The sequence below is a fragment of the Lygodium microphyllum genome, chromosome 5 (assembly GCF_053477565.2).
Source record: "Lygodium microphyllum isolate KBCC chromosome 5, Lygodium_microphyllum_v1.1.10, whole genome shotgun sequence".
NCBI classification, from domain to species: Eukaryota; Viridiplantae; Streptophyta; class Polypodiopsida; order Schizaeales; family Lygodiaceae; genus Lygodium; species Lygodium microphyllum.
This window is the reverse complement of record NC_141139.1, coordinates 158,688,129-158,703,258: the sequence shown is the minus strand read 5'-3', so window position 1 is coordinate 158,703,258 and position 15,130 is coordinate 158,688,129. Positions and strand designations below refer to the sequence as shown.

At 41.4% G+C, this 15,130-nt stretch overlaps 1 pseudogene; it reads right to left on the bottom strand.

Moving 5' to 3' along the window:
• Positions 1–228: 228 nt before the first annotated feature.
• On the bottom strand, positions 229–3,940 carry LOC148036591 (uncharacterized; annotated as a pseudogene).
• Positions 3,941–15,130: the final 11,190 nt, after the last annotated feature.

Below are 15,130 nucleotides of genomic sequence, written 5' to 3'. Positions count from 1 at the left end.
CAAAAGAGACAACTACCCATTACCATACATAGAGGCAGTCAATTGAACGAGCGAACAAACCGAGCGAGCCCAAAAAAGCGAGCAAGAAAAGTTAATGGTATAATAAAAGTAAAGTGTAGTTCAAAACAAAGATTCATAACTAGTTTCACCATCACTACACATAAGTTCTACTGATAAAAGTGACAATAATAAAAGTTGCTTCCAAAGTATCAGAAGTTTGAATGCTCACTAATCATCATAGGGATTGTCCACAACTTGCACTTTGTAGGCATCTAGATCTAGCTCCTTATCATCAAGACCCAAGCATGCTCTCTTTGCACCTACTTCTTCTATAAGAGGTCGAACCACAACATCGACTATATCTTCACATATATCAAATGAAAAACATGGGCATGCACGCATCAGAGGTGCAGTGCCACACCCCATCTCCAAAATCAATCTCGATGGTGGACACAAAAGATCTAATACACAGAGCAAGAATACAAGTGATCTCTGCAGACCTCCACGCCAAAGAGTCGAAGAAGATGGTCGTGCCAATCTATTTCTCTCTGGAAGGTAATGGGGCCAGCAGTCACTCAATGGATCAATTTGCAACTTGCGGAATTGAGAGCTGCTCTCTCCAAGAAAGGTGGGTGGATGACATCCACTACGACGAGCAAATACCAAAAGAGAAGATCGGCTCTACATAAAGCATAAAGGTCAGATATGTTCACTACAAGAATTACAAACCAAAAGTTTAAGATCACTTACTGACACCTCAAGATCGCATTGTTCCCCATAGCCATATGGAAGCTTTTCAAGCACAAAAACTCGCCTGACAACTTCGAGACCAAGCACATGTATGTACTTCTCAAGCCAAGATAATGCATCACCTATTTTATCAAATAAAAACTTTACTTTCTTGTTTAGTTAAGTACTTATGCCAACACACATTGACCAGGACAATATACCTGTCAAAGTAATCCAAGTAACTAGCCATCCACTATCTCCCAAAGAGGCAGTAGCAACTGTAATTCCTAGGCGAATGTGTGCCTCCGTGAGCATATTCCAAGCAGGCAAGGTGGTTTCTTTATCAATCAAACATCCAGTAGGAAAGTCAATGAAGACAACATCGCAAGCCCATTTCACATGCTTCCCATTCTGTACATATGTCATATCATGTTTGGCAAGCCTAGAAAAGAACTCATGTATTGTCTTGTAAGCATCATTTTTTCTCCCTGCAATAAAATCTTGCCCCATAGAGATGTAGTCACCCATCATGCACCCATAACTTATCACATCATCATCTTTATTGGAATGCATATCATTTAGTGGGCAAGGAATAAATACAAATGGAATGATCTCCTTGATGGCAACCATTTGCCCTGCAATAAACAAGAATATATGAGTATAAATTGGATGCAACATGTGTTACGATCTCTAATGATATAATCTATTCCACCTCCTTGGACGCTACTCCTTTGCTCCACTTCATGTTGTTTGGGACTATTGGCTTCTCTCTCTTGCATTGCTGCAGCACAAAGCATTTGCAATTATTTGCATTTTAACAAGGGAAAAAAACTTCACAACCATTGCACCCAAAATATAATCTTACCATCACTTTCTTTCTTTGTCTCCTTTTTAGACTGTGTATTGCATCGATCCCCAAGAGGTGTATCAATAGATTTTTTGGAATGCACTTTTTGCAATTCCTTCTCTCTTGCCAAAACATATCCACTTCAAAGATCCACCCCCCAAGGGCAATGGTTGATCTCCCAATCAGAGAGATTATGCATGCTCTTGGGATACATGCATACTTCCTCATTATCTCTGTCAATCCATCCTTTGCAATGATCTGGAACCCTAGCTATCTTCTTCTCTCCAATCAAATGAAGTAGATACCTTTTGCATGACATATTAGCGCAAGCTATTAAAATAAACAAAGAGCAACTAAAGTTAAGCTCATTATGGCAACAAATCTACCTGTAGACAACTCGATATGCAGACATTATGATTTCATTTCTCTTTTGGGCGCTGAGGACCTTCCACCTTCTTTGATCCTCGTGCATCTATAGCTTGCTCTCTTGCTCTTACATGAGCAAACATATATTTTCTAGCCTCTAATTTCACACCCTCCATGTAATCCTGTAATAAGTAATCCTGTGGAAGATCCAATGGTGTACCTAAAACACACATTTTTTTCAAGTCTTCTAATGCTTGAATAGCCTCGATCTTAACCTTTTCCAAAAAGCACTCCCGTGTCAACCACCTTAACAAAAAAAATCAAATCTATTAGTATCACAAGATACACATGATACTAGCAATATCAAGACTACAAAAGCTTTCAAATTGACACTTACAATCTGTACTCATTATCCGACGATGGCATACCATACATATATTTTAATCTCTTGTTTGCATCCAAGAGAGAGAGCATCACCAATCTTTTTTCTTCCCTCATATCAGCATTTGCTAGGAATTTCAACTTGGCAATATTAATCACTGAGTCTGGGCTATCAAACTTCAGTGTAAATATTCTATCCAACCATTGATCCCCTAGCTTGGGATCAAGCACATTAAGAACTTGCAAAGTGGATAAGAAACCTATATTTAGAAATTTTACTGTAATGGGGAGTAAACTAAGAAGCAAAGGGGCCATACCATGCCCATCTTGTCTGCCAATCTTTTATGTATCTTGGCACGTTCCTTTTTCAATGTCTCCTCTCTGTTCTCAATAGAGACTGTGTTTAATACCAAATCCTCAACCTTTTTGAGTTCTAAAGTATACTCAACCTTCACAACAAAAGAGAAGCTTTTAAATTTTACCCTAAAAAGGAAACTTATCTATTATAATCCCTCTTAATAACAACCATGACATGTATTACCTGAAATACCAATCTTGCCAAGTACCCCCTTGTCAGTGGATACCATTGTTGTTTTCCCTTGACATTGCTATCTTTTGCTCTCAAGGACTCCAACAGTTTTAGTTGATCCTGGGGTAAGGCACTCAAGAATGCATTGATGTCACATTTGAAGATATTGTTGCAGTTCCAAAGTACATCCCACAAGCTAGGTTTCACGATGGCATACTCGTTCATGCTAATAAAGGAAAATTTGTAAGATTGAGTTCTATAGATAAAAATATAGACGTCAATTCATTGTAGCAAATATTGATACACTCACCTATTGACTCTTTGGAGTCCAGCGCGAGAAGAGCAATCTCTGAAATCCGTGTGGGATCAATAACAGAACAAACAACCCTGACACAGCGAGCTCTATTCTCTTTGTACATTTGTGAGATCAACTCCATCCAAGCAGTCAACCGATGATTTCCTTCCCATGCGTAAAACATTTTACCAGACAAGAACCTAAACTCCGGTTTTGCCAAGACCTCCTTCTCAAATTCTGCATCCACTTCACGCCATAGAGGAGACCAAGTTGACACTATGGCAGGGGTCACTAGTGTTTCTTCTCCTTTATACTTACATATAGACACAACAAATGAGCCCTTCTCTAGTAAATAACCCTCATATTGAAATGCACTTTTTAAAGAGGACATGTCTGTACGAATCCCTCTAACAACAGCATGTGCAATCATACGACACAAGGGGATACGAGGGCAAACTTCTTGAGATAGAAGTCTACATTGACTTATTACATCTCCACATCCTACCATTTGCATATCAATATCGGAAACTTGGCTTGTTTCTTCCTCGTCTTCCTCCTGTACCAGTTGAGACCCTTGCCCCACCACTATGTCATCTCCTTCTTCACTTTCTTCTTGCAGTTGAGGATCTGAAGTCCCCACCACAACACTCGAAGTCTTTTCACTTTCTATAGTTGGTGTACCCTCCTCTAGAACTGTAGAGAGGGATGATCCACGAGTTCTTTTCTGTGGAGTGGCTAAATTATCTTTGGATGATCTTGCACGACCTTTGCCTCTGGTCTTTCGTGGAGACATGATTGAAATACGACATAAAAGAATCAGTACATGTGTAGCACTTGAATATATATCTATTTGTATTACTTGAATATGCACAAAGAGTACCTGAGATTGGCCTTTCAAAATACCAGCAATATCTCTGCTGAGATGCTCAACACAAGTAGATACGTGTGAGAGACTAGATCGTTTGACCTGCAACATTCGAGAAACAAAAGTCTCATCTCACTCTGGCTAAAAAATGCAAGTGTTTTAAAACGCTGTTACAAAATGCAAACAAAGTATAAAACACTATTACAAAATACAAAGCACTGAGCTAGAGAGTAATCCATTATTAAATGGCCAAACATTGCAAGTATAATGGCAGATAATGTCTTAAACCAAGCAAATAATGTCTCAAACTCTATTCTTGGAGTACTTGGCAACCGTCCTATAGCTCAAATGTAACATTTTAGTTTGAAGAGTAAGTCTAATTACTATACTGGCCTTCAAACGTTGTCTGCCCAATCATAGACAAAAGCCTCATCCATTTTTTACTGCGTTTTAAAATGCACCCTAATCTAGGTGCAGTCCATGTAACATCCATGCAACTTCACTTGCTTGCATCATGACTTTTGCTTGCATCATCTGGGCTATATCATTACTTACAATGGCATACAACGGGATCATCCAATTTCACTGTGTTTGCTCTGCATACAATGGCATCATCCAACACTTTGTGCTCCACATAAAATGGCATCAATAGCTTTGCATACATTAGCATAATCCAATTTCACTGCATTTTAAAACGCAGCCCTTTTCTCTGCTTGTAACAGATCATGAGCTATCCAGTCATATTGCAAAAGTTGGAATCCTTAATAGATGTGACATTACATTACGAGTTTCGCATGTTACTGCAATCCAAGTTCAAGAACTGCGTTTTAAAACGCACCACTTAATCACCCAATTCTCTGGCCTCTATAGTTCCATTTCCTACTATATGTCAACACAAGCTCGAGCTCCATGGCAGCAACTTCAACATAACCCAAAACCAGCCCTTTCCTGTACATAACCTGGAGTGCTGCCCGCCGACCTGGAGCAATGTGCCAACAGAGCATTGATGGCCAAATAGAGCAGCCCAACCAAAAGGAAACCCTTGGGAATTTTTTCACCCAAGGTAGTGTACTTGTTAGGGTTATCAAGAAAGTCCAAAACTTCTTGCAATTTATGGAAGGTGTAGAGGAGCAAACAGGGAAGGGGCTCTATTGCGGCAAATGTAGATAAAAATAGCTTCTAAAGCTGCCAGAAGTGTGGAGTATCACAGTTATGTTGCACCTCCCATCATATATAGGCGTATCAAGAGCTCAAATTGACTTGGATAGTGGATGGACTGTCAGGGTTTTTGATTTTAGGATTTCACACCTGGTCTTGGTGAGGATTTGCATGTCTTTGATGGCTGAAAAAACACTACAGTATCAGCTTCAACACCATACTATAGAGGGCCACCTTACTAGCCTTACATCACTCGCAGATCCCCTGCTTTGCGAGCTGCAGAAGGCACATCAGCACTCTCTGATTGCCCACTATGTGGTTATGAATTGCGTTTTAAAACGCACTAGTAAACCTTGTTGGAGCCAGAGCGGGCCTTGTGGAAGCCCCAACGTGACTGAGAGTCCATTTTGAAACGCAGCTGAAACACACACTCTAACCTCAAACACACCCAAGAGAGGAGAAGCACCTACCTTGTGGCTTTGATCGATGCAAGCTACAAGCCTCTAGCTCTTCACAGTCGACTCACAGAAGCAGCACCCCTGTTGTACCTGCGTTTTGAATTGCACCCATATTGACACACGAAAAACTTGCTCTTGCTTGCTTGATCGGTCCGCCTTCTCCTCTGTGCAAGGTTGTTTTGGTCCTCCTTCTACTTGCTTGTTTGGGGGGGCGAGAGAGAGAGAGAGAGAGAGACCGCAGATTCTATTTAGAGGTGTCTTCTTCTCTGTCATGTGAGAGAGAGTGTGTGTGCCCGTGCATGTGTGAAAGGACCATTAGTGTGAGAGAGTATTTGTGTGCTAGTAAATAAATAACACTAGAAGAGAGAGTGTGTGTAATGATTGTCATTGAGAGAGAGAGAGAGGTGGAGTTAATGACCATCAGATGTGTTTGTGGCCATTACTGTGAATATTTAGTGCAGAGGGGGACTACAGTTCCTAATTAGAGGTGTCCTTTTTTTGTTGCAAGAGAGGGAGAGAGAAAGAGAGAGAGTGTGTGTAACGACCATCAATGTGAGAGAGTGTTTGTGTGTGCTAGTAAATAAAAACACCAAAAGAGAGTGCGTGTAATGATTGAGTGTATGAGAGAGAGAGAGAGAGACAAAGGTGGAGTTAATGATCACTAGACGTGCTAGTGACCATTAGGTGTGTATATTTAGTACACACCTATCATTATGGAAAAAGTAAAGGTTATTATTAACATGACTGTTTAACCTTGACAATTACTATTTTCATATTGCCATCTTATTACAGTTACTTGAAGAACAACTCTTCTCTTGTTCCCTTTGCATAGATTGTTCTTCAACTCTATTGAGGTTCTAACTGTGTCTATTGGCTTCTTAAGAAGACATTCACACAGACAGGACTATTTACCTATTTAGCAACAATGCCAAACACTGTGCAAATCAAATATGGTAGTTTCAGTATCTTGTCAATAAGGTATGACTCATGTTTCTGTGAGGTGGCATTGGAAGAGCTTAAGAGTCACTTTCAGATTGGTGATGATATTGATGTGGAAGTGCAGCATGCAACAAGCCAGCCGGGTGTGTACACGACCATGCCATTGATGAGACTAGAAGATGGTAGCAAGGGATTCATACTAGATGGTGGACAAAGCAGTGTCTATAGTCTCCAAGTTAAGCATATCCCTCTTATAAAGCAAATGACTGACTCAATGAGTGTGCAAGTTCTACTGGATAGGCTTCCCTTATCTAGTTCTCTTCATATTGCCTACTCATCTATCAAAGAGATACAAAAGGTGGATGAGCTACCAATTACATACAATGGCTACATTATGTTTGAGTTGCCACCTAAGCCGATCAAGGGCAGCTCAATGCATGGAATGGACCAAAAGAATGATGGGCACACATGGGTAGAGTACACTACTGTTTCTCAAGATTTCTTCAATGGCACGGTGAGGATGAGCAGATGTTGTGGTTATCTTAGATGCTTCTCCTTGGAATGTCCATATCTAGAGAGGATTGGTATTGCTAATGAGACCCAGTGGAAAGGTAAGTTGAAGAGGCCTCCTTCATCAACTGGCCCTCTGCAGCCTGAGGTTGGGACCCTAAGGTGTACACATTGTGGAATGTCTCTTGAGTGTGTAAAGGCTTGTGTTGCATATATATACTACTGTATTCCCTTTGACAAAGTGAATACCACAAGATGTGCTATTCATGTTGGTTTTCATGATCACCCTGTGCAAGATGGCTCGTGTCGACAAAAGCAAAAGCAGATTGAAGACATGGTGCAAACTCGTACACAAATAAATCCTTCTGTGTCATGTAAAAGCATTGAAGTGTTTGTTGGTCAAGATCTTGTGATGGAAATGTTGATTTCAAAAGAAGATTGCTCCGAGGATTTCAATGAAGCCAAGTTGCATGAGGTGCTGGAGAACCTTACCCCATTGTCTCAGAGAAGAAGGATGCAAAGGTCAATAAACATTGCTAGAAGAGACAAGCAACATGCTGAAGGCAGGCTTGATGCAATTTTGGCATTGAAAAGAAAATGCATGTACCCCTTCTTTCACAGTATTTTGTTTCCGCAACAGCTTGGAGATAATGTCATGCCACACATATTCAAGATGTCTACAATTGGACCAGGCTCAGGAGTTGAGCTTGTTAATAGAATGCAACCTGGTGGATTTATGGGAGATCAATGGATCCACTTTGACCATGTGCATAGGGTGAAAGGTTGGAACACAATGGGAGCTCAAGTTTATGATCCCCATATTCGAGAAATAATGACCATTGCAACCTCCGAGTTCAAAGTGGAGGATGAGCATGCACAAGTATCATTTTGGCAAATGTTAAATAATGTTATGATAGCAAATGGATTCTCTATCCCAAAATTTTGAGGTTTTATGGCAAATGCAGCACAAGCAAATTGGCTACCAATTAGAATAGTCTACAATGGAGGACCAAGCAACATCATGCATGGCAGGGAAAGGACTTGCTCGTTTCATTGGGAGATGAGCATGGTCATGCATGCAAAGAGATGTGTCAAGGCCCCATATCTAGAGGAGCACAAACTTCTTTGTAGAAAATGGAAGGTTGCAAGGACAGAGCAAGAAGCCGAACAGTGCAAAGAGGCACTCTTAAAGTTTTGGTCTCTTGTCCATGTAAAGGATGGAAAGTTCCTTAGATTGATGGCTTGGTTCCACTGGTGGGATGTTAGGGTTTCCCAATGGGGAGGGATGTTCATGGAGCAGCATGAAAATGCAGGGTTTGTGCCAACAACAAATTTATCGGAATGTAAGCACTCGAGCATGTGAGCAACTCATGGGAAATCTAAGTATGTCTCACTCTATGAGGTATGTAGTGCTGATTTGGCATTGGCCGTGTTGCAAAGTGCACACTACAAAGCATTTATGGAAGGAATGCACCTTGGTAGTGGACCAACCTTGCAAAGATTGAAAGAAAAAATTTTGTGTGGAGAATCAAGTGGTTCTAGTCAAAAGCTGATTGATCTGACACATGCACTGCTCTCAAAAGGTAGGTGTGCAATAACCAGAGATGTTTAAACCACAACAAGAGACAAGAAGTGTTAGAAGGAAAAGGGGTAACGTAGACCCAAGAGTGATCTTGCCAACAGATAGCCATAGACCTAAATATTCAACAGTGACTGTTGGCAAAACAATGGGGTTTAGAGGTGATGGAATGGAGTAGAATTTGCAAAAGGAGACAGAAATTGCCTTGAAGATATGCAAAGAGAGCACAGTCCACCCTACGCATTAGGCCATCAGAAGAACAGAAGCACATAGTCTTGTGACTTGTTTTGGCTTCTAAGAGTCCAAGAAGGCTAGTTCTGGGAAACTAATTAACCCTCTTGGTAAGAATGCAACTGTAGGTGTGCCTAAACCATGTTTCAAAGGAAGGAGACGTTATAGTTCTGATGGTACAGTGGGACAATTCATATGGTTTTTTGGAAATGATGTTCTCCATACATGGAAGGTGGATAGCTTAGTGATGGGAATACCAGGAGATGCTCCAGCGACATGGAAGATTGCTCAAAGCACCATGGTGACAGAGACAGAGAAAGCAAACTTGCAAAGAGCTGGATTTGTTATTGCAGAGAATGATGAGGTTGTGGATAGCTTCACAGTTCCACGTGATAGGCCACCTCCAAGCCATGAGCGGCCACTGTGGAGAAATGGAAAGCCTGTGAAGTGGAGAAGCAAGTTATCTAAATAGTTTCAAGAATGAATAAATAGGGCAAAGTCAATGGTTGCAAAGGTTGTGAAAGAGAGTATTGTTACTCTTGGTGAAGCTCATGTTTACTTTCTAAAGACAGAAGGCTCAATAGCAGATGGGTTGACCTATTCTATCAATGTGTCACAATATCCAAGATGCTCATGTGAGGACTTTACTCAGCGAGACACAAAGAATTTGGTATACATGCCATGCAAACACCTATACTATGTCTTCATAAAGGTCTTGGGACTCAATGAAGTCATGCATCAATTCATACACCAAGCAGCTCTTACTAAGGTGGAGCTAGCTGAAGCACTACTTCCAAGAGTTGGATAGTGCGCTTTTTGGTCTTGTGGATGGCCAAAGCTTTGAGGAAACATTTCCCTAAATGTTTTGTCATTTAAAAAAAGTATCCTTTCTGTCAAGATTGTGGGAGAGAAGGAAGGAGTCTCACTTGTAGCTTTCTTGCTTGCACAATGGGGGAAAACAGTTTTCCTCTTCTTAGTTGTGTAAGCCAAAAGAACTCAAGTACAAAGAAATAGAAGAACCCTATATATGGGTCTCAAACCAAACTCAACTAACTAAGGTGGCATACTAACTGAGCCATGAACTAGAGTAGATAAGGATAGCTATCATGTAGCTATTATTCATGGGCGGTGTACCAACCGCATCTGCAACTGACACGTCGGTGACATAAATGCACAACGGTCACCCTGGCATATCACGAGTGGAGCTCGATATCTCAACACTCCCCCTCGAGCTCAATCCCAATTCCTGCACACCAAGCAGGTCTCTGAACTTGCGCAGCTTCTCTGCGCCCAATGCCTTCGTGAATATGTCAGCTACCTAATCCTCTGTGCTGACATAAACTAGATCAATAAGACCTAGTAAAACCCTCTCTCGCACATAGTGATAATGCACCTCAATGTGCTTTGTTCTAGCATGATAAACTGGGTTATTTGCCAAGTGTATACTACTCATGTTGTCACAATAAATGACAACTGGCCCATCTGTAGAGACTGATGCATATCATAAAGTAGCTTATGCAACCAAGCTACCTCACATGCAGCCATTGCTGCACCCCTGTACTCGGCCTCTATGCTCGACAAGGCAACTGTAGGCTATTTCTTGCTGCTTCAAGTGACTGCAGCACTCCCAAAAGAGAACACATATCCACTGGTAGATCGTCTATCAGAAATACTACCAGCCCAATCAGCATCAGTGTATCCTTGCAGCTGTATCTGAATCCCAGTCACATAAAACAGTCCATACTGCAATGTGGACTTCACATACCTGAGTATGCGTCTAGCTGCATCCAAATGCGGTTTCCTTGGAGCCTGCATAAACTGACTTACCAATCCAACAACATAGCTCAAATCTGGCCTGGTAATAGTCATATAAATCAAACTTCCTACTATGCGTCTGTACATAGTAGGGTCTTCCAGAAGCTCACCTGCATCTGCACTCAGCTTCACATTCTGCTCCAAAGGAACTGAAATAGGCTTACAGCATGTCATCCCATATTTGGATAGCATGTCCAATCCATACTGTCTCTGCAAGAGCTGTATCCCACTTGGTGATCTAATCACCTCAATGCCCAAGAAATAACGCAGCTCTCCCAAATCCTTCATCTCAAACTTTTGCTTCAATAGCATTTTCACATGAAGGATATCTTCATCACTGTCACCTGTGATAATCAAATCATCAACATAAATGACACGTAGCATAATACCTTTCTCTATTTTTCTCACATAAAGTGAGAAATCTGCCTTGGAAATCTGAAAGCCAATAGTGACAAGATACTGTCCTATCTTGTCAGACCATGCTCTAGGTGCTTGCTTTAAGCCATACAATGCTTTCTTCAACATGCAAACAAACTCAGGATGAACAGCATGCACATAACCTGGTGGCTGCTCCATATAGACCTCTTCTTGCAAATCACCATGCAAGAAGGCATTCTTTACATCCATCTGATGTAAAGACCATCCCTTTGATGCAGCCATAGCAATGACTGCTCTTACGGTTGCCATTCTTGCAACCGGACTGAATGTTTCTTCATAGTCAATGCCATATGTTTGTGCATACCCCTTGACTACTAATCTTGCCTTGTATCTGTTCACAGAACCATCTGCATTGTGCTTCACCTTATAAACCCACTTACATCCAATTGCATTCTTACCTTTAGGCAAAGGTACCAATTCCCATGTAGCATTTGCTTCCAAGGCATCCATTTCTTCATCCATGGCTTTCTCCCATTTTTCTTTTCCCATGGCTTGCTCAAAAGAAGTGGGTTCTGGTTCCTGTATCACTTTAACCATATATGCATAGTGAATGGCTGTAAATCCATCATATTTCAGTCTATCCACAGGATACCTAGCTTTGGTAGACCTGCGCAAAGTAGGTTCACTCCCAGGTGCTCTCAAAACATCCCTGGTCTTCCTTACTCCAGGTGTAACAATAGAAGGAATACCCAACTCATCATCAATGCTCTGTTCTGAGCCACTGGATTCACCATCCATATAAGAGTGACCTGCATTCACATCAAACATGGGCTGATCAACCTTCTCTTTTCCTTTTCATGATACCTGCATACCACTATCTGCATTGCTTTGAGAAGATTCTCTTGATCTCAATCTGCCTGTCCATGGCGAAGAATGTGAACCACTGCTAGAGGACGCTCTAGGTCCACTAATATTTTGTGACTGTTGCTGTGAATTCTGTGCAGCATTACCATTTTGTGCATCTGCATCATCAATCACATTTACTGGTTTATACCAGCTACTCATCTCATCAAAAACAACATCTCTGCTCACTATAAACTTACGAGTAGAAGGGTTATAGCATCTATACCCTTTTTGCTACAGAGAGTAACCAATAAAGATGCACTTCTCAGCTTTTGGATCCAACTTGGATCTCAGCTCATCTGGCACATGTACATAGGCAATGCAACCAAAAATTTTCAAATGAGAAATATTTGGTTTCCTACCAGTATACCTCTCCTCTGGAGTCATCCCATGTATTGCTGCAGTGGGAGTCCTTTTCATTATATAGACTGCTGTAGCAACTGCTTCAGCCCAATAAAAATCTGGCAAGTCTTTTTCCTTGAGCATGGCACGAGATACCTCTCCAATATGCCTGTTTATCCTTTCTGCAATTCCATTTTGTTGTGGGGTATGACTGCATGAATATTGCTGCTTTATGCCATGCTCCTACAAGAACTTTGCAAACTCATTTGAGAGGTACTCTCCCCCTCCATCTGACCTTAGGCATTTTATTTGCAGGCCTGTTTCTTTTTCAACCATAGCTTTAAGGGTTTTGAAATGCCCAAAAACTTCACTTTTCTTTTTCATAAAATACACCCAAACTTTTCTGCTATAGTCATCAATAAAAGTGACAAAATAATGACAACCTCCAAGAGATGCAGCTTTAGTAGTCCACACATCAGAGTGGATTAATTCCAATGGCTTCTCACTCTCTTGAACATGTCTAGGAAATGGTTTCCTTGCCTGTTTTCCAAATTGGCAGGCTTCACATACCTTATGCATTTCTGCAACCTTGAATTTAGGCAATCCTGCAACAATATTTTGGGCCTGCATTAATTTAAGTCGTTGTACATTAACATGACCAATGCGTTTATGCCAGATATCAATATCTGCAACTACACCGGTCCCATGTGCAAACATTGCTGCACTCAATTCAGACATGTCTGCATCCAACGTAAACATTCTGCCCTTCTTCTTTCCTTTTGCTATCAAGCGACCTTTATTTTTCATATCCTCAACAAAGCATCCATGAGGATTAAATCTGACCTACAAGCCCTGCTCAACCATTTGACCAACAGAAACCAGATTCTTGGTGATATTCGGGACATAAAATACATCAGACAGGTATTTCTTTTTCCCATCTAGCATAGACAAAGGAATTTTTCCAATCTGCACAATAGGATGTGCAGTATCATCACCAGTCTCCACAAATCCTAGTTTTTCCATTTTCCTTGCATCCTCCATCCATTCTGCATGACCTGTCATGTGGTTTGATGCACCTGAGTCAACATACCATACATCATTGCTTTCTTCTACACTTGTCACAGAGTTTTTCATGTGCTGCACCATAAACAAACGCTCATTTCTGTCATCACCCTGTCTACTAGAAGATGCATAATTCCCTTGTTGCAATTTTCCATTCATGATATCATTCTGCTTTTTATAGCAGTCTTTAGCCATATGACCCATTTTACCACAGTAGTAGCATTCAACATTACTGTTTGCATTTTGGCCTCTTTGCCATTCACCACGACCTCTTTGGCTCCCCCTACCTCTAGAGTTACCATGTCCTCCTCCATAGGACTGGTTTTCTTGAGTTTGCTGCATATTCTGATTTCTACCACGGCCTCTAAATCGGCCTCCTCTACCTCTGCCTCTACCTCTTCCAGCATTTGAGTAGAAGACAGCTTCTTTTGAAGTTCCTCCTGAAGAAGATGCACCACCATTTCTCTGCTCCTCAGAAATTAGAAGGGCAATCAACTCCTCAAAATCACGAAATCTTTCACGGACGGAAATGGATGTTCGGAACTGTGCATAATCCTTTCCTAGACCATTCAAGGTCACAGAAACTAAATCATCATCTTCCACTGGCGACCCAATGGAAGCAAGTGCATCTGCAATCTTCTTCACCTTCATGTGGTAGTCATTGATGCTCATATTTTCTCTTTGCACATTATGCAACTCTTGCTTGAGCTGCATTTTCCTGGCTTGCGTATTTGTGCTATACATTTTTGACAAAGTATCCCACGCCTCCTTTGGCGTACTTGCATCCTGAATATGCACAATCATAGAGTCTGAAATACTGATAGGCAGCCAATACATAACTTTCATGGCTCTCTCATGCCATGCTTTAAATGCCTGCATTTGCTGTTGATTGGGAACATCAGGAAGAACTGGTTCTTCTTCATTTCCTGCAACAAATTCCCAATATCCTTTTCCCATAAGGAAATTCGTCATTCTAAACTTCCATGCTTGGAAGTTGTTCTTGTCAAGCTTTTCAGTGACAATCTGTGAAAGAGAATCAGACGCCATTACAGAACACTGCAAAAAATTCTGTCACTGCAAAAAACACAGCTTCACCCTCACAAGGGAAAATCTGCAAAACTGGCTTAAGTGGTATTTGACCACACAGTCATTTCCTAGTGACGATTTTGCATAAACAGGAACCAAGGATGATTCTGTAACTCCCAATGTCTCTGCACACAAGCATACGATGCAATTTCTGTGGTAACTTTTCACCTACCTGTATAGCAGTGGTCGCACAGCATAAAACAAGGCCTTTTCCTGATTGCGTGCAAAAAAACTTTCGCCTCCAAAATCGGCCCCGAAATGGCCTCAAATAAAAAAAACAGGGTCGCCGCGGGCTAAAGCCCTCACCCGCAGTATATACTGCCCTCTTGCTTCACCGCGAAGGGCGTCTCAACCTGAGATAATGCACTCCTGCACTTTCCGGCTGTGCTGTCTGCAGAGACTTGCTCCCAAAACAGAAAATGAAAGCAACACTGCTCCTCTTACCAGAACACCGCGAGCTTGGCTTGCTTCCTTGAGCTCCTTACCACGAACAAGGCTCTGATACCATGTCAAGATTGTGGGAGAGAAGGAAGGAGTCTCACTTGTAGCTTTCTTGCTTGCACAATGGGGGAATACACACAAGGGTGGAGGCTGAAAACAGTTTTCCTCTTCTTAGTTGTGTAAGCCGAAAGAACTCAAGTACAAAGAAATAGAAGA